The sequence below is a fragment of the Oncorhynchus nerka genome, linkage group LG27, assembly GCF_034236695.1.
Source record: "Oncorhynchus nerka isolate Pitt River linkage group LG27, Oner_Uvic_2.0, whole genome shotgun sequence".
NCBI classification, from domain to species: domain Eukaryota; kingdom Metazoa; phylum Chordata; class Actinopteri; order Salmoniformes; family Salmonidae; genus Oncorhynchus; species Oncorhynchus nerka.
The window spans coordinates 77,708,403-77,727,407 of record NC_088422.1 but is presented as its reverse complement, the minus strand read 5'-3'; the positions used below and the strand labels follow the sequence as shown (position 1 = coordinate 77,727,407).

General features: G+C 43.5%; 1 pseudogene; it reads right to left on the bottom strand.

The window, feature by feature from the left end:
* Positions 1-69: 69 nt before the first annotated feature.
* On the bottom strand, positions 70-18,938 carry LOC115112467 (threonine--tRNA ligase 1, cytoplasmic-like; annotated as a pseudogene).
* Between the last annotated feature and the right edge of the window lie 67 nt (positions 18,939-19,005).

Sequence of the window (19,005 nt, the reverse complement as noted above, 5' to 3'; positions counted from 1 at the left end):
TCAAGAGGGTCAAAGTAGTTTTGTCAAATGAAAAAAGTTACTTGCATCTCCAATGAACAATAAAATTATAAAAGGGGAGGCACAATATTTTATTCCAAGACACAATCCAACAAGAGGACAGAGCTACTTCATGATTTTATTTAATATTTCCCAAAAGTGTTTTATTTGGCTTAACCTCAACCCAATAAATAATATTCTCATGACATCTTCCTTCATCCACATTCTATCCTTCAGATTAGTGTAAAAAGCATGGTTTTTCATACACTACTGCAGGGTTTCCCAAACTGCTGGGGCCCCCCATGGGTGCATGTTTTGTTTTTTTCCTTAGCACTACACAGCTGATTCAAATAACCAACTTATCAAAAAGCTTTGATTATTTGAATTAGCTGTGTGGTGCTAGGGCAACAAACTAAATGGGAAACCAGGGGGGGCCTTAGGACCTAGTTTGAAGAAACCCTGCACTACTGTACCAAATACATTATCACCAATATTGTTTCTCACTTCCTGACACTATTCTTTCAAATTGATTTGACAATCAAAGAAACATACATATTCAACTACTCCAAATACAGAAAGGGTCTGTCAGTTGATTAGAAAATTATATTTTTAAATGTCAATACATTTAATCTACCCCTTTCCATGTCTATCCTTTCCACACAGACCTCTTGCATTCACATAAACATGTCCCTTTTGTTCTTCTATTGTTGACAGAGAAAACTATCTGGCATAAAACATTTTGTCTTCTGGGAACCATGTGGTCACCCTCTCTCCTCAGAACTCCTCCTCAGCGTTCCGGCAGCGTGACTCTTTCAACAGGGTCAGGCGAGCCAGCACCTCAGAGACAGACAGCTCTCCATGAACCTTGTTGTCCCTCGTACGTACGTTCACGCTGTTAGTCAGCTTCTCTTTCTCACCGACCACTGCCAAGACACAAAGCACAAAGTAGCTCACAGTCCCCACACTGCCAAATCACAGCAAACACAGCTGCCCTAACACACTCACATTTTCAACAACAACATTTCTGTAGTGATGAGTACAATCATGTTTTTGGCAGCTGAGAAAATTTGATACTAGCAAACATTGTGACAGTAAAAGTCATGAATATATGAATGGCCCAAAAAAAAAATCGACTATAGTAATCCTTCTTACCCAGGATGAAGTTGTACTGGGCTAACTGGGCGTTGCGGATCTTCTTGTTTAAGAGGCAACTGGAGTCGAGATCAGCGTCTGCCATGAATCCGGCCTCCACAAACTGTTTACACATCTGAAGGACAGAATAACCACTCATTAAATACAAATTCATAAAAAATTACTGGAAGATGAACTGATAAAATGGAACTGCCAACAGACATAGGTTAATATCATGATGAACGGAATGATGAATGTGCAGCATCATGAACAGGGCCATCTTAATTCAGGGCTGAAGCCCCTCGGCCCAGGCCCATGGGGGGCCCAAGAGGAGGCAAATATATATATATGTGTTTTTTACAAAAAACAAAAATACAATACATGTAGTATATCAACAAAAAAAATGTATGCTGCAACCGCCAACTACAATAGGACTCCCGCTCAGCCCGCTCTCAATAAGTGTTGACAGCCTGCTGCTGCCGCTCTGCTAATCATCAGATGGGGAAGGAGAGGAGGTAAGGGGCCCATGTGGGTAACTGGGGGACCCTGCCTTTATTGGGTAACTGCATAAATAAATGTGACTGGTCAATTGTGTGAGTCAGGGCCGTGCCCAAGCCCGTAAGAGGCAAAAAAAAGAAAAGGCCTGCATACTCACCCATTGAGCATGTATGGGATGCTCTGGATCGACATGTACAACAGTGTGTTCTAGTTCCTGCCAATATCCAGCAACTTCACACAGCCATTGAAGAGGATTGGGACAACATCCCACAGGTCACAATCAACAACCTGATTATGCGAAGGAGATGTGTCGTAATGTATGAGGCAAATGGAGGTTCTCTTATCTACGCCCCTACTTTTTTTTTTAAAGCTATCTGTGACCCACAGATGGATATATGTATTCCCAGTCATGTGAAATCCATAGATATGGGCGTAATGAATTCATTTGAATTTTACTGATATCCTTACTTTATATGATCTGTAATTCAGTAAAATCTTTTAAATAGTTGAGTTTATATTTTTGTTCAGTGTACGTAATTTTTGTATCCAACCACAGGAACCGCTCTCAATGTTTAAAAATACACCACAGAGCATAATTTAGCCATAGAGGATCAATAGTTTAAAAAATAACTGGATTTGTTTTTATCACATGTACATACAGGTATCTGCCAAAATAAAGGAAACACCAACAAAGTGTTTTAAAAGTGTGTTGGGCCACCACAAGCTGACAGAACAGCTACAATGCGCCTTGGCATAGATTTAACAAGTGGACCTAAACCATGCCAATAAACTGCACCCTACACCATAACATATACTATTATGTATCTCTCTTTTACTCAAGTGTTTCCTTTATTTTGGAATTTACCGGTGTGCTTACAGTCAGGAAGGCTGCAGTTTGGGCAGCATGCGCACCAAATATACAGCTTTTCGCATTGTGGCCATAGACATATAATCCATAGAAGGGGTTTGTAACCTCATACCCTGGCAATTTGACTGTTAAACTCATTGGTACACTAGCAATGGACGCCAGTCCTGACTAATGGGAACTGCCATCTATGGATTATATTCCTATGGTTGGTTGCAGTTGTCGGTTTGCCTTTTGCAAATTTCTAAATACAATTGCGGGAAAAATGTACAGTTTGCTTACTTCCGAATAGTGAAAACGAATCTGTCTGTAGAACCAATAGAAGGAAATTGTTCTCAAAAACTCCTAATATTTTGCGAACAGCACCACTGTTTTTAAAAGTAGCTTATCTTGAGAGAGCCGATGTGCTCGTCGTGGCAATAGCCTATCACCGTGAGTAGCTTTATGGTGTAGCTTATGGTTTAATCATCATTAGTTGAGTCACTGTGCCACTGGACATTTGATTTAGTAGCCGACTGTAGCCTATTATATATATTGTATGTATGTATATATTTCCTCCTAATATTGTACAACCTGCGTGTCGCTTCATTGGCCTGGGTTATTGTTTGTTTGAATTCAAGACCAGATTGATCTCAGTTTGTCAATCAGAGTAGCCACTCATTTTGGTCAGTTGTGTGCTATTTAAAAATATTCAGCTAAGGTCTTCAGTCATGTAAAAGGCAGATTTGTTTTGGACCCTGATAAAAACAAATTCACTGCGTGTGGAAATCCTAAAAATGCCTCTGCTCAACTGTAGCCTATGCCACATGACAAATGTTATTATGGCTTTATTATGAAGAGGCTTTTTCGTCAACAGTAAATTTACCACGCATTGAATTTGCATCTTGGTACACAGATTTGTTCACGGAAAATGATGTGCCGGGAAGGGGGAAGGCCTATGATTTCTTAATCCGGCCCTGATCATAAACTGTAGAAATATGAAAGGAAGACACGTTTCGGAAATAGAAGGCTAGGGTTACCCTCTTGGCATATTCTTCACAGGTAGGGTTGACAGGCACAAACATCACCTGACGTGGGGACAGCCAGAGGGGCCTGGAGAAGAAACACAATATGGCTGCATAAGTAGCAAATCAAAACACTATATATACACACACACACACACACACACACGATTAAGACATTTAAGAGCAGAAAAACATCTTTATACATGACTGATTTTCCAGTCTGATTGCATCTTATGTAACACAACAAATTAATTGGTCCTCTTTGCTACTCACCATTTCCCAGCGTAGTTCTCAGTGAGGATGGCTATCATCCTCTCCACAGAGCCCAGAATGGCCCGGTGGATGATGACCGGCTTCGCTTTGTCATCCCCGTCCTTCCTACATGTCACATGATTCAACAACTATATCAGTCACAGCACCACTTCATGCTCAATTATAACTACGCATTTAACCATTATTTATTCTACCTTTAGCTCTATAAACAACTATATAAATTATATTCAAAAAGGTTAAAAACTTTTTTTTTTATCTCAATGAGGTTAGTCTCATCAAGATAAAACTTTACTTTTTTTTACCCTTTTGAATAAAATTTATACAGTTGTTTATAGAGCTTCATAATGTTTTCTACCTCATTAAAAATCCAACTTTAAATCTAATTATTTAAAGGACTTTTAAGTCCACTTTCTAGTACAAAGTGTTCAGGTGAGAACTCATACTGAAGGAGGGATTAATGACTAATCTTGCTTCCTATAACAGGATACAGACTCAGCATTGTGTCACGACTAGTTTGATTAGGTGACTCACTCACCCCACAAAGGTCAGGTTAAAGCGGATAGGAAGCTGGAAGTCCAGCTGAATGGTTGCACATTGATGATACCGGCCAATAGCATCTTTGATCTTAATGTCAATCTGAAATGGCACAACAAAAGTATTACATGGTTTTCCTCCCTGAGAGTTTTAGACCTTATTTAATTGAAGGGGAAATGCAATATCTACCAGGGAAATATCCATGGCTATAATAAGTACAAACCTTTAATTAAATTGATTTCCTGAGAATTCTAGACCTTATTTAATTGAAGGGGTGAAGAAAATATCCAGCAAGGAAATATCAGCTGCTGTAATACAAACCTTGGGCCCATAGAAAGCACCGTCTCCAGGGTTTAGTTTCCATGGTTCCCCAAACTCATTCAGGCTGTTCTCCAGTTGCTTTTAAACAGAAGGAATCAATTAACATACATTTCAAAATGCATCCTGGGGCATTCTTCCTTTAAATGATGTTTCTTTATGTGACATTTCAGGAATATTTCATGGACACGCATATTTAATTGTACCTTCTCAGCCTGGTTCCAGACAGCGATATCTCCTAGGTACTTCTCTGGACGGGTTGAAAGGTGCAGCTGGAAAGAGAAGCCAAAGACATCATAGACACAGCGGAGGAAGTCCAGACAGCCCTTCATCTCAGACTCGATCTGCAAGAAAGAGAAAGGGAATACAGAGGGTCATCTGAATGGCGAGGAGGTTAAGTACCCAGCAGGGTTGGTGTCAATTCCATTTCATGAAGAAATAAGGAAAATTGGAACAGAAATGTCCATTTACTTCCCGATTTGAAGTTGACCCCAACCCTGGTACCTAGCTACTTTAATAAGATGTTCCTCTTCAATAGCCATAGCTGGTCATCTACAGTTGAAATCGGAAGTTTATATACACTTAGGTTGGAGTCATTAAAACTCATTTTTCAACCACTCCACAAATTTCTTGTTGTCAAACTATAGTTTTGGCAAGTCGGGTAGGACGTCTACTTTTTACATGACATGTCATTTTTCCAACTACTGTTTACAGACAGATTATTCACTGTATCACAATTCCAGTGGGTCAAAAGTTTACATACACTAAGTTGACTGTGCTTTTAAACACCTTGGAAATTTCCAGAAGATGTCATGGCTTCAGAAGCTTCTGATAGGCTAAATGACATCATTTGAGTCAGTTGGAGGTGTACCTGTGGATGTATTTTAAGGCCTACCTTAAAACTCTGCGCCTCTTTGCTTGACATCATGGGAAAATCAGAAGAAATCAGCCAAGACCTCAGAAAAAAAATTGTAGACCTCCACAAGTCTGGTTCATCCTTGGGAGCAATTTCCAAATGCCTGAAAGTACCACGTTCATCTGTACAAACAATAGTACGCAAGTATAAACACTATGGGACCACGCAGCCATCATACGGCTCATGGAAGGAGACGCGTTCTGTCTCCTAGAGATGAACGTACTTTGGTGAGAAAAGTGCAAATCAATCCCAGAACAACAGCAAAGGACCTTGTGAAGATGCTGGAGGAAACAGGTACAAAAGTATCTATATCCACAGTAAAACGAGTCCTATATCGACATAAGCCGAAAGGCCGCTCAGCAAGGAAGAAGCCACTGCTCCAAAATCGCCATAAAAAAGCCAGACTATGGTTTGCAACTGCACATGGGGACAAAGATCGTATTTTTGGAGAAATGTCCTCTGGTCTGATGAAACAAAAATAGAACTGTTTGGCCATAATGACCATCGTTATGTTTGGAGGGAAAAGGGGGAGGCTTGCAAGCTGAAGAACACCATCCCAACAGTGAAGCACCAGAGATGGCAGCATCATGTTGTGGGGGTGTTTTGCTGCAGGAGGGACTGGTGCACTTCACAAAATAGATGGCATCATGAGGGAGACAAATTATGTATATACACTGCTCAAAGAAATAAAGGGAATTCCTGGCGACAGGGAGCATGAATGACATTGGTCTAAGCTCAAAGTGGACTTTAATTTGCTTCCAGATTCAGACTGTGCTATGTATAATAGGATTGTTACAATAAAGTGACATCTCCAGATTGACAGGCGCCAAAATCACAGCGCCAATAGAGAAGGGGTGACACTCCTCACGCTCCATAGTAAGCCAGCTGGATGCCGGAAGTGCGTCATCCAGCAGAAACGTAACAACGTGGAGGTTAGCGGCCCAGTAATAAAATATACAATTTGGGAGAGACAATCCTCCTTCCATCTTGGATTTACAGAGGTGTTTTTTACCTATCCTGTGTGTTTTATAATCCCAGATGAAGGGATTGATAATTGAGTCCAGGTGTTTATGAAAGGATTTAGGTAAGAATACTGGGATGTTCTGATATAGGTAGAGCAGTTGTGGGAGGAAGATCATTTTAATGGCATTAATTCTTCCGAGCAAAGAAATTGGGAGAGTTCTCCAAAATAGTATGTTTGCCTTGAGTTTTTGTATCAGAGGGGAAATTCTCTTTAAATAGTAAGGAGTATTAAATATTATTTTCTTTACATAGTTGAATGCGCTGACAACAAAATCACACAAAAATTATCAATTTAAATCCAATTTGGTCTGGATTTGGAGTCACACTCAAAATTAAATTGGAAAACCACACTACAGGCTGATCCAACTTTGATGTAATGTCCTTAAAACAAGTCAAAATGAGGCTCAGTAGTGCCTGTATGACCTCCCAGACCTGGACTAAAGCATCCGCCAACTCCTGGACAGTCTGTGGTGCAACGTGTCGTTGGTGGATGGAGTGAGACATGATGTCCCAGATGTGCTCAATTGGATTCAGGTCTGGGGAACGGGCGGGCCAGTCCATAGCATCAATGGTTTCCTCTTGCAGGAACTGCTGACACACTCCAGCCACATGAGGTCTAGCATTAGGAGGAACCCAGGGCCAACCGCACCAGCATATGGTCTCACAAGGGGTCTGAGGATCTCATCTCAGTACCTAATGGCAGTCAGGCTACCTCTGGTGAGCACATGGAGGGCTGTGCAGCCCCCCAAAGAAATGCCACCCCACACCATGACTGACCCACCGCCAAACCGGTCATGCTGGAGGATGTTGCAGGCAGCAGAACGTTCTCCACGGTGTCTTCAGACTGTCACGTTTGTCACATGTGCTCAGTGTGAACCTGCTTTCATCTGTGAAGAGCACAGTGCGCCAGTGGTCGAATTTGCCAATCTTGGTGTTCTCTGGCAAATGCAAAACGTCCTGCACGGTGTTGGGCTGTAAGCACAACCCCCACCTGTGGACGTCGGGCCCTCATACCACCCTCATGGAGTCTGTTTCTGACCGTTTGAGCAGACACATGCACATTTGTGGCCTGCTGGAGGTCATTTTGCAGGGCTCTGGCAGTGCTCCTCCTGCTCCTCCTTGCACAAAGGCGGAGGTAGCGGTCCTGCTGCTGGGTTGCTGCCCTCCTACGGCCTCCTCCTCGTCTCCTGATGTACTGGCCTGTCTCCTGGTAGCGCCTCCATGCTCTGGACACTACGCTGACAGACACAGCAAACCTTCTTGCCACAGCTCGCATTGATGTGCCATCCTGGATGAGCTGCACTACCTGAGCCACTTGTGTGGGCTGTAGACTCCGTCTCATGCTACCACTAGAGTGAAAGCACCGCCAGCATTCAAAAGTGACCAAAACATCAGCCAGGAAGCATAGGAACTGAGAAGTGGTCTGTGGTCCCCACCTGCAGAACCACTCCTTTATTGGGGGTGTCTTGCTAAATGCCTATAATTTCCACCTGTTGTCTATTCCATTTGCACGACAGCATGTGAAATGTATTGTCAATCAGTGTTGCTTCCTAAGTAGACAGTTTGATTTCACAGAAGTGTGATTGACTTGGAGTTACATTGTGTTGTTTAAGTGTTCCCTTTATTTTCAAGACATTAGTCAGGAAGTTAAACCTTGATCGCAAATGGGTCTTCCAAATGGACAATGACCCCATGCATACTTCCAAAGTTGTGGCAAAATGGCTTCAGGACAACAAAGTCAAGGTATTGGAGTGGCCATCTCAAAGCCCTGACCTCAATCCTATAGAAAAGTTGTGGGCAGAACTGAAAAAGCGTGTACGAGCAAGGAGGCCTACAAACCTGACTCAGTTCCAACAGCTCTGTCGGGAGGAATGGGCCAAAATTCTCCCAATTTATTGTGGGAAGCTTGTGGAAGGCTACCTGAAACGTTTGACCAAAGTTAAACCATTTAAAGGCAATGCTACCAAATACTAATTGAGTGTAAGTAAACGTCTGACCCACTGGGAATGTGATGAAAGAAATAAAACCCGAAATAAATCATTCCCTCAACACATTCTTAAAATAAAGTGGTGATCCTAACTGACCTAAGAAGGGAATTTTTACTAGGATTAAATGTCAGGAATTCTGAAAAACTGAGTTTTTGGCTAAGGTGTATTTGGCTAAGGTGTATGTATACTTCCGACTTCAACTGTACCTGTTCCATGGTGCAGAAGATGTGAGCGTCATCCTGTTGGAAGCGGCGCACCCTCGTAAGGCCGGTCAGTGTCCCCGATAGCTCATTCCTATGGAGCACCCCGAAATCAGCCAGTCTCAGAGGCAGCTCCCTCCACGACCGAGGTCTGTGGCTGAACATCAGACTGAGAAAGATGAGGATGGGAGGATCCAGGAGAAGGTGGACGGAAAAAGAGGGTGATGGATGAGAAGATATGCAGTTGAAGCAGTGGGAGTAGTTAAGGTTACATAAATGCTTTGAAAGTCCCTTCCTTATAAGCCATCATACCTTCATATTAACCAATAACTTATAGGGAGGGCCAGTTTCCCAGACAAAGGTTAAGCCTAGTCTTGGAGTAAAGTCATTTCAGTGGATATTCTCCATTGAGCATGGTCTTTAGTCTAGTAAGTAATCAAGTAGCCTTGCATCTCCTGTTTCTGCAGCATGAGGCAGCTTGATGTAGAAGTACACCCCCCGTAGAGGACGCTAGTCTATTGCAGGGCCTTACCCCCAATCTATCTCCTAATGCTGAATTCCAAGCAGACACATTGGGTCCCATTTTTACCGTTTTTGGTATAACATGGCCGGGGATTAAACTCCCAACATCAGGGCGGATGGACACTAACTACAAGGCCACGGAGTTGGTTTTTAGTCCAGGACCAGTCTTAAAACGTGTCTGGGAAATCGGCCAAATAACAAACCAATGTACCTACCAGTGTCCAGGACAGTTCATGGGCTTCAGTGCAAAGACGTCCTGCTCCACTGGGAAGGAGAACATGTTGTCGCTGTAGTGCTGCCAGTGGCCTGAAGTCTCCCACAGCTTACTGTTATAGATGTTAGGAGAGGCCACCTCCTGGAAACCTCTTCTACAGTATTCCTCCTGCAAAGTACATTCACCAGATCACAGCAAGACTGAGTGGTACTTAACTTCAGCATCCTTTCGGTTACTATGGTTATAAAGAACCAAAGTAGTCCATGATCATGCTGTAATTGTGAATTCTACAGGTGGGTATTGTTGTATATTGGCAGAAGATGGACAGATAGCTTCTCTGCCTTTTGGCTGTGACCAGGTGTAGGTGGTTGAGGCTGGTTGGTCTCATCTTACCCTGATGAAGTCAGTGAGTGTGTTGTATAGGTAGGCTCCACGCGGGAGGAAGAAGCAGCTGCCAGGACTCAGGTCATGGAAAAAAAACAGTTCCTGCTCCTGTTGTACAGTAGAGACAAACAGAGAGGAAGCTTAAAGACTTCACAGATTGACAGTTACAGATAGTGAGGCAGCTCATCCTCTCTGTGGGGAAGAAGTTCAATCAAACGACAGCAAATCTGTCCATGAACGACACCCACAGACATGTCCTCTACTTCTAAACCTTCAACTTCTAAATGAAAAGGATCACACCATCATAGGAGTAACATGTTTAAAAATTACTTTAGACTTTGTCCCCCTGGATAACAACAATGAAAATAAAAGCAGCAGTGAGTCCATGGTTTAATAGAGAGATCAGGGTTGTGTTGTAATCAGTTGTGGACGGGCCGTGGGGTTGCTGCCATCTGTGTCTCCCGCAGGGAGGATAGATCCAGCCTGCCTGAGGACCAGCTGGAGCTCACATAGTATGACTCACTGATACATCATGCAGTTAGACACACAGCACCCCCCACAGGAACAACCAAGCAACAACAGTAAGCATGCAGTGCTTAAAGCGTCCGCATACTTCCTAGTCGAAAGTTCTGAAGAGTTTGTGCATATATTATGAAGACATTATGATGTTTTCTTCGTTTTGGACTTCGGTAAGGGTTTTTTCGGCTGTTTGGGCACAACATTTTTTTGAGACCAGCCGAACTTTGGAAGCCAAAGTATATGCCCCTTCGTCCATGAGTGGTCAACTTTAGGGGATTCTTCAATAAATTCTTTGTTATTCAACTAGAGACTAGTTTTCATGCACATTTCTTCATTGGAAATAATGCACCAAGCATCTAAGTTAGATGTAAAATTACACGACTAAGATCTCCTCGGCAAAAACGTAAAAATTAATAACAGATTTCTTGAGTTTTCTTAGATTAATTCTGACTATTTTGAGGAAGTGTATACTGGCTACTGAGTCTCAAAAGAGACCTTTCTACGGACTCTGAAAAACACCAAAAGAAAGATGCCCAGGGTCCCTCCTCATCTGCGTGAACATGCCGTAGGCATGCTGGAAGGAGGCATAAGGACTGCAGATGCGGCCAGGGAAATAAATTGCAATGTCCGTACTGTGAGACGCCTAACAACGTCGTCTATGGGCACAAACCCACCGCCGCTGGACCAGACAGGACTGGCAAAAAGTGCTCTTCACTGACGAGTCGCGGTTTTGTCTCACCAGGGGTGATGGTCGGATTCGCATTAATCCTCGAAGGAATGAGCGTTACACCGAGGCCTGTACTCTGGAGCGGGATCGATTTGGAGATGGAGGGTCCGTCATGGTCTGGGGCGGTGTGTCACAGCATCATCGGACTGAGCTTGCTGTCATTGCAGGCAATCTCAATGCTGTGCGTTACAGGGAAGGCATCCTCCTCCCTCATGTGGTACCCTTCCTGCAGGCTCATCCTGACATGACCCTCCAGCATGACAATGCCACCAGCCATACTGCTCGTTCTGTGCGTGATTTCCTGCAAGACAGGAATGTCAGTGTTCTGCCATGGCCAGCGAAGAGCCCGGATCTCAATCCCATTGAGCATGTCTGGGACCTGTTGGATCAGAGGGTGAGGGCTAGGGCCATTCCCCCCAGAAATGTCTGGGAACTTGCAGGTACCTTGGTGGAAGAGTGGTGTAACATCTCACAGCAAGAACTGGCAAATCTGGTGCAGTCTATAAGGAGGAGATGCACTGCAGTACTTAATGCATAGGTGGCCACACCAGATACTGACTGTTACTTTTGATTTTGACCCTCCCCCCTTTGTTCAGGGACATATTATTCCATTTCTGTTAGTGTTCCATTTCTGTTAGTCACATGTCTGTGGAACTTGTTCAGTTTGTCTCTGTTGTTGAATCTTATGTTCATACAAATATTTACACATGTTAAGTTTGCTGAAAATAAACAGTTGACAGTAAGAGGACGTTTATTTTTTTGCTGAGTTTATTTTCCACTTTTTCTCGTTTTCCATGCGAAGGTTTGCCACCAGGCGAACTAAAGCTTGCTGGCGCCTTTAGGTCGGTTTGTAAAATACAAAGTAAATTAGAGTGATTTGTCACTTTCAATGTTGGCAGTTCTGTAACTCACTTTGGATAAAAGTTTTTAAAAAAAGATCCCCAAAAAGTATGTCTGTGATGAAGCCCTTTTGTGGGGGAAATAAAAAGGTGGACCTCTGCCCTCCTAGTCACACCCATGGCTGCGCCCCTGCCCAGTCATGTCAAATACATAGATTAGGGCATCATTCATTTATTTCAATTGACCGATTTCCTTATATGAAATGTAATTCAACAAAAACTTTGAAATTGTTACATGTTGCATTTATATTGTTGTTCAGTATATACGAACATATATCATTATATTAATTGAGGGTCTCTTTCAATGGCTGTGTTAAGAAACCAAAACCAACTAAATAGTCTTCCTCAGTCAAGTGACCACCCCACAGTGAGGACTAACCTTTCCAATCTTCCGATGGTCTCTGTTCCTAGCCTCCTCCTGAAAGCGTTCCCACTCCTTCAGCATCTTGGAGTCTGGGAAGGAGATGCCATAGATACGCTGAAGGGTCTCCATGTCTGAACGGCCCTCCCAGTACGTAGAAGAGTTCTGTCGATATTACAAGAAAGGAGCGGAGAGGAGATACTGTGACACTGTTTTTCAGCTTAAGAAATGGTTGGATATTGTAGTCTGTGTGTGCATCACGTCACATACCTTGTAGATCTTCAAGGCTTTAATCTTTCCTGTGTGTCTTACATGGGGCCCACGACACAGGTCAATCAGAGGCCCACATCTAAAACAGTAAAAAAAAAAACTAATTTTAGCAGGGCATGGACCAGTGAGGGTCTTCAAATTCATAAAAACATATTTTTACCATAATATATGAAAGCCTAATCCTTCGCATTTGTGACCGATTTAGAATTTGATGTACATTCCAAAGATTTATGTGAATGATTCAAAACAAGAGGGTATAAAGAATAATTATTGGACAATTGCCTTGAGAATAAGACAAGCTGAGTGGAATGCATTATTGCAACCACGTCAAAGGAATCCCTCTCCTCCCTCTTAGCTTTTGTGTTGACCTTCAGTCCCATTTCAAGGTCGATCAAGGAAGTGGTTAATAGACATTGGCACATATGACACAGCGACCCCAGCTTTGGTAAAGCGTTTGAATCCCTCCCGAGGTCTTGCTATAAGAGACACTCAAATTGAAAGGGATTATTTAGTACAGTCAGATTTGCCTAATAAGAAAAGCATTGCATTTCATCATTCCCGATGGCAGTTTCCTTGTCACAACTGTCCACTGTTATGCCATGATCAGAGGGAACTCTTATCCATCCCCATTCGAGTGGGAGGATAAAGGTTTGAGGTAGAATAGCATGTAACACAAAATATTTTGTATATCTACTTAAGTGTGTTCCTGTGACTTTAATGTTGTGGGTAAGACCAAACAGGAACTTAAGACAAGGATATGTGAGCATAAGAGCTCCATTCGAAACCATGATGGAAAAATAATGACCTGTTGCCAGAAATTTCAACAGCAATAATCATGAACTAAGTGCATTACATTATATGGGCATTGAATTGGTGAAAGCGCCACGTAGGGGAGGAGATAGGGATCAATTACCTCTCCAATGAGAGACATAATGGAAAGACCGCTTGGCCACTCTTGCCCCAGCAGGCCTTAATGAGGAATGGTCTTTTTCTTGCTTTTTTTGTAGTAGGTTATAAATATGCCAAATATTTAGGTAATGACATCATGTATTTGTATTGTGTGTCTATAGATCTATATTTGATCGTCACGTTTCCCCGAAAGCTCCCTCTGCTGGATCTCTTGATTGGGACAATACTGGCTGAATTGATAATTATGCCCACCTGTGTGGTCTTGTTGGTGGGACATTGATTGCTATTGCCTTGCACGCTGAAGGGCTCATACCCGAAACGTTTGTGCAGCGATAAAAATTTAAATTTAAATGAATTTACCGGAGTGCAGTCCTATTTCTGTTCTTCAAATTCACCAACATGTTAAACCAGTCTTCTGAATATTTGCTGTACACCAAATAATATTATGGGATTTACAACTAAACATCATGAGCTGCTTACCTGTAGACTGTTGTAGTGGGTGTGGTGACTTTCTCATTCAGAATGCGACACTTGAATTTGTTGTACTGAAAATATGTACGCAAACAGATTGGGAAAAAAATAAATACCAATTGCTGCTGATCTACTCACAATCCAAATGAACAAGAAACATCTATAACACATTATATAATCGAGCTACAATCTTTCACCAGAGGGTGGAGAGATGCCAATGTAGTGTAGAGATCCTCTCCTCTCACCTTGAACATCTTCAGTAGGGTCTCCTTGCTGACCTCCAGCCTCTCGAAGGGCTGTTTCTCCTTCACCACAGACTTGCACAGCGCCTCCAGGTACTCAAACTCTGTACTCGACACACCCCTGGCCAGGACAGGACACAGATCAAACAGAACCCTCCGTAACAACACACCTGTCATAGGCTACTCACTACACCAGCTCTGTATCATTTCTGCTCATTACTTTACAAAGAAGACTGGAAGCCTGTTTTTCTTAACAATGATAGATGCTTACTGGGGTCCATCGAGGAACATGTCATAGTAGAAGCCATTCTCAATGGGTGGTCCATAACACAGACAGCCTCCATAGAAACGCTCCATGGCCTCACCAAGGATGTGAGCGCTGGAGTGCCAGTACACCTGAAACAAGGAGCGGAAACATCTGTTACTACCTCCAAGAACAAAGACTATAGAGAGTATGATAGCCCAGAGGGCACATTATACTCACAGCCTGGGCATCGTCATTGTCAAAGCGCAGGATCTCCAGTGAGCAGCTCTTCTCCAGAGGTCTATCCAGGTCCCACAGGTCCCCGTTCACCCGGGAAATCACTGCATTGTCAGCCAAGCCCTGACTGAGAGAAATATGATATACCACCATCACCACATAGTTCTCATGTGTTGCTACAAACAATGGCAAAGACAGAAGGGTGCAACTGATGTCTCCCAGTAACAACATGATCCTCCTTGTCCCAGATGTGTCTATGCTGCCAACTTCTATGAATGTTTTTGCAATGACAATGGCCATAGGAGTTGACTACACAGCACAAAAAGATATGGGACAGGGATATCATGATCCAAGATAAGCTCCAGATCCCTCACCTGATGCCACAGGCCAGCTGGTAGGGGGTAGTGACCCAGGCCTGACCCTCCACCCTGCGTCCATCTGGCAGCTCCACAGTGATGGGCTGGCTGTCTGCTGCTCTCCTGGCCAGCAGGGCATCACTCTCCTTTTTCAGCTCCTCATACAGCTGCATGCGCTCCGAGATGTAGCCAGGCCAAGGTTTCAGCTGGAAAGAGTAACATGGTGATTTATAGGAACTTAGGGAAAGAAACTGGGGGGAATTATTTGGGTATTGGTAAGGATATTGCACAACTTTGAAGGAGCGCTTGATTGCATGCATGGGACTTCTAGAATAGATGTATGGGATATTGGACCTTTGGGAGGTAATGTTCCTAATGATTACCTCTCTGCCACCAACCCCTCTATGTGCCGCCTTCTTGTTGTTCTCTGGCTTCTCCTTATCAACAACAGGTTTAGTCTCATGAGTTGCTGCCTGCACAGATGTGTAAATTCAATGGTTTGGTTTATATGTGAACAAAAACATGCAAATATTGTTATTGACATTCTACTTAGTGTAAACCACAATAAATAACTGTTGTCTTATAGCCATATGATGTTCCATAAGCATGTTCAGTGGACTACACACCGAGCTGTCAACCTATTTCGAGACCAGGGGCAGGGGAGGGTTAGGCAAAAGGTTGGCAGCGTGGTTAGGTCTAAAATAATTTTTTACATTTCACCTTTATTTAACCAGGTAGGCCAGTTGAGAACAAGTTCTCATTTACAACTGCGACTTGGCCAAGACAAAGCAAAGCAGTGAGACAAAAAACAGAGTTACACATGGGATAAACAAAAGTACAGTCAATAACACAATAGAAAAATCTATATAGTGTGGCCAATAAATAGGCCACAGTAGTGAAGCAATTACAATTTAGCAAATGAACACTGGAGTGATAGATGTGCAAGTAGAAATACTGGTGTGCAAAAGAGAAAAAATAGTAAATAAAAATAATATGGGGATGAGGTAAGTAGTTGGATGGGCTATTTACAGATGGGCTGTGTACAGCTGCAGCAATCGGTAAGCTGCCCAGATAGCTGATTCTTAAAGTTAGTGAGGGAGATAAGTCTCCAACTTCAGAGATTTTTGCAATTCGTTCCAGTCATTGGCAGCAGAGAACTGGAAGGAAAGGTGGCCAAAGGAGGTGCTGGCTTTGGGGATGACCAGTGAGATGTACCTGCTGGAGCACGTGCTACGGGTGGGTGTTGTTATGGTGACCAGTGAGCTGAGATAAGGCAGAGCTTAACCTAGCAAAGACTTACAGATGACCTGGAGCCAGTGGGTCTGACGACGAATATGTAGCGAGGGCCAGCCAACGAGAGCATACAAGTCGCAGTGGTGGGTGGTATATGGGGCTTTGGTGACAAAACGGATGACACCGTGATAGACTGCATACAATTTGCTGAGTAGAATGTTGGAGGCTATTTTGTAAATGACATCGCCAAAGTCTAGGATCAGTAGGATAGTCAGTATAACGAGGGTGTTTGGCAGCGTGAGTGAAGGATGCTTTGTGCGAAATAGGAAGCCAATTCTAGATTTTATTTTGGATTGGAGATGCTTAATATGAGTCTGGAAGGAGAGTTTACAGTCTAGCCAGACACCTAGGTATTTGTAGTTGTCCACATATTCTAAGTCAGAACCGTCCAGAGTAGTGATGCTAGTCGGGCAGGTGCGGGCAGCGATCGGTTTTACTAGCGTTTAAGAGCAGTTGGAGGCCACGGAAGTAGTGTTGTATGGCATAGAAGCTCGTCTGGAGGTTAGTTAACACAGTGCCCAAAGAAGAGCCAGATGTATACAGAATGGTGTGTCTGCGTAGAGGTGGATCAAGGAATCACCCACAGCAAGAGCGACATCGTTAATATATAGGGAAAAGAGTCGGCCCGAGAATTGAACCCTGTGGTTCCCCCATAGAGACTGCCATAGGTCCGGACAACAGGCCCTCCAATTTGACACAATGAACTCTATCAGAGAAGTAATTGGTGAACCAGGCGAGGCAGTCATTTGAGAAACTAAGGCTGTTGTGTCTGCCGATAAGAATACGGTGATTGACAGAGTCAAAAGCCTTGGCCAGGTCGATGAAGACGGCTGCTGTATTTTATCGATGGCAGTTATATCGTTTAGTACCTTGAGCGTGGCTGAGGTGCACCCGTGACCAGCTCTGAAACCGGATTGCACAGCGGAGAAGGTACGGTGGGATTCTAAATGGTCAGTGATCTGTTTGTTAACTTGGCTTTCGAAGACTTTAGAAAGGCAGGGCAGGATGAATATACGTCTAACAGTTTGGGTCTAGAGTGTCACCCCCTTTGAAGAGGAGGATGACCGTGGCAGCTTTCCAATCTTTAGGAATCTCGGACGATACGAAAGAGAGGTTGAACAGACTGGTAACAGGGGTTGCAACAATGGCGGTGGATAATTTTAGAAAGAGAAGGTCCAGATTATCTAGCCCAGCTGATTTGTACGGGTCCAGGTTTTGCAGCTCTTTCAGAACATCTGCTATCTGGATTTGGGTGAAGGAGAAGCTGGAGGCTTGGGCATGTAGCTGCTGGGGGTGCAGAGCTGTTGGCCTGGGTTGGGGAAGCCAGAAGGAAAGCATGGCCAGCCGTAGAGAAATGCTTATTGAAATTCTCATTTATCGTGGATTTATCGGTGGTGAAAGTGTTTCCTAGCCTCAGTGCAGTGGGCAGCTGGGAGGAGGTGCTCTTATTCTCCATGGACTTTACTGTGTCCCAAAACTTTTTGGAGTTAGAGCTACAGGATGCACATTTCTGTTTGAAAAAGCTAGCCTTTGCTTTCCAGACTTCCCTGAAAAGTTGCATATTGCGGGGACTATTCGATGCTAGTGCAGTCCGCCACATGATGTTTTTTTGTGCTGGTCGAGGGCAGTCAGGTCTGGAGTGAACGAAGGGCTATATCTGTTCTTAGTTCTACTGAAAGGGGCATGCTTATTTAAGATGGTGAGGAAATTACTTTTAAAGAACGACCAGGCATCCTCTACTGACGGGATGAGGTCAATATCCGTCTCGCATTAGTGTTTTAGGGAGCGTTTGACAGTGATGGGGGGGTGGTCGTTTTTAAGAAGATAAATTGTATAAATGGTCGGGGTTTAGACATAATCATGACTTACTTTGTGGCCATGGAAGTTAGTGACGACCGTATTATTATCTGGCAGATGCTGGATAATGTCTCCGCCTACTCCCGATCTGCACTATCTAGTAACCACTATATGCTCCCTAGGCAACTACTGGTTGGACTAGGACAGCACGCTACAGGCCACATACAACCACACAATTGACATGCACTAATGTGGTTAGCTAGCTACCTTATTATTATCATAATTGCGGTTCTTTGTTGTTGTTTCCCTGTCTTCTCCTGGCCTTTGTTTGTGCCCCCCTTGCCCTGTCCCTCCAGGGCGAGCTCTTCCTGGAGACCCCGGCGGAGGTGCACGAGACGAAATTTGAGCTTCTCATTCTCGCTCCGTAAGCTCTCCAACTCCGGAGAACTGGCGAGAATGCTGGCGACCTCTGGACCACCATTTAACCCGTCTCGTAGGAGGCTAAATTCCAGAGTGAGGAGCTCTATCTGCTCCTCTTGCGCGGTCAAACGTGCTGCCATGCACTCCGCCATCTTTAAATTACTATTCGCTTTCATCAGCAACTGGGAATAGTCTTCCTGCCATCAACAGGGAATGGGAATGGAGTCATAGCGCCCTCTTTGCGCTTTAGTTTTGTGTTGTAACTTTCAGATTTAGAATAGTCCGTTAATGTCGGCTTGATGCTGCTATTGTAAAAGCCACGTACATAGTAAGAGTTTTACTGTAGCAATGACTGATTACTATTTCAATAAATGTGAGGTTGTCTTCTCTGGA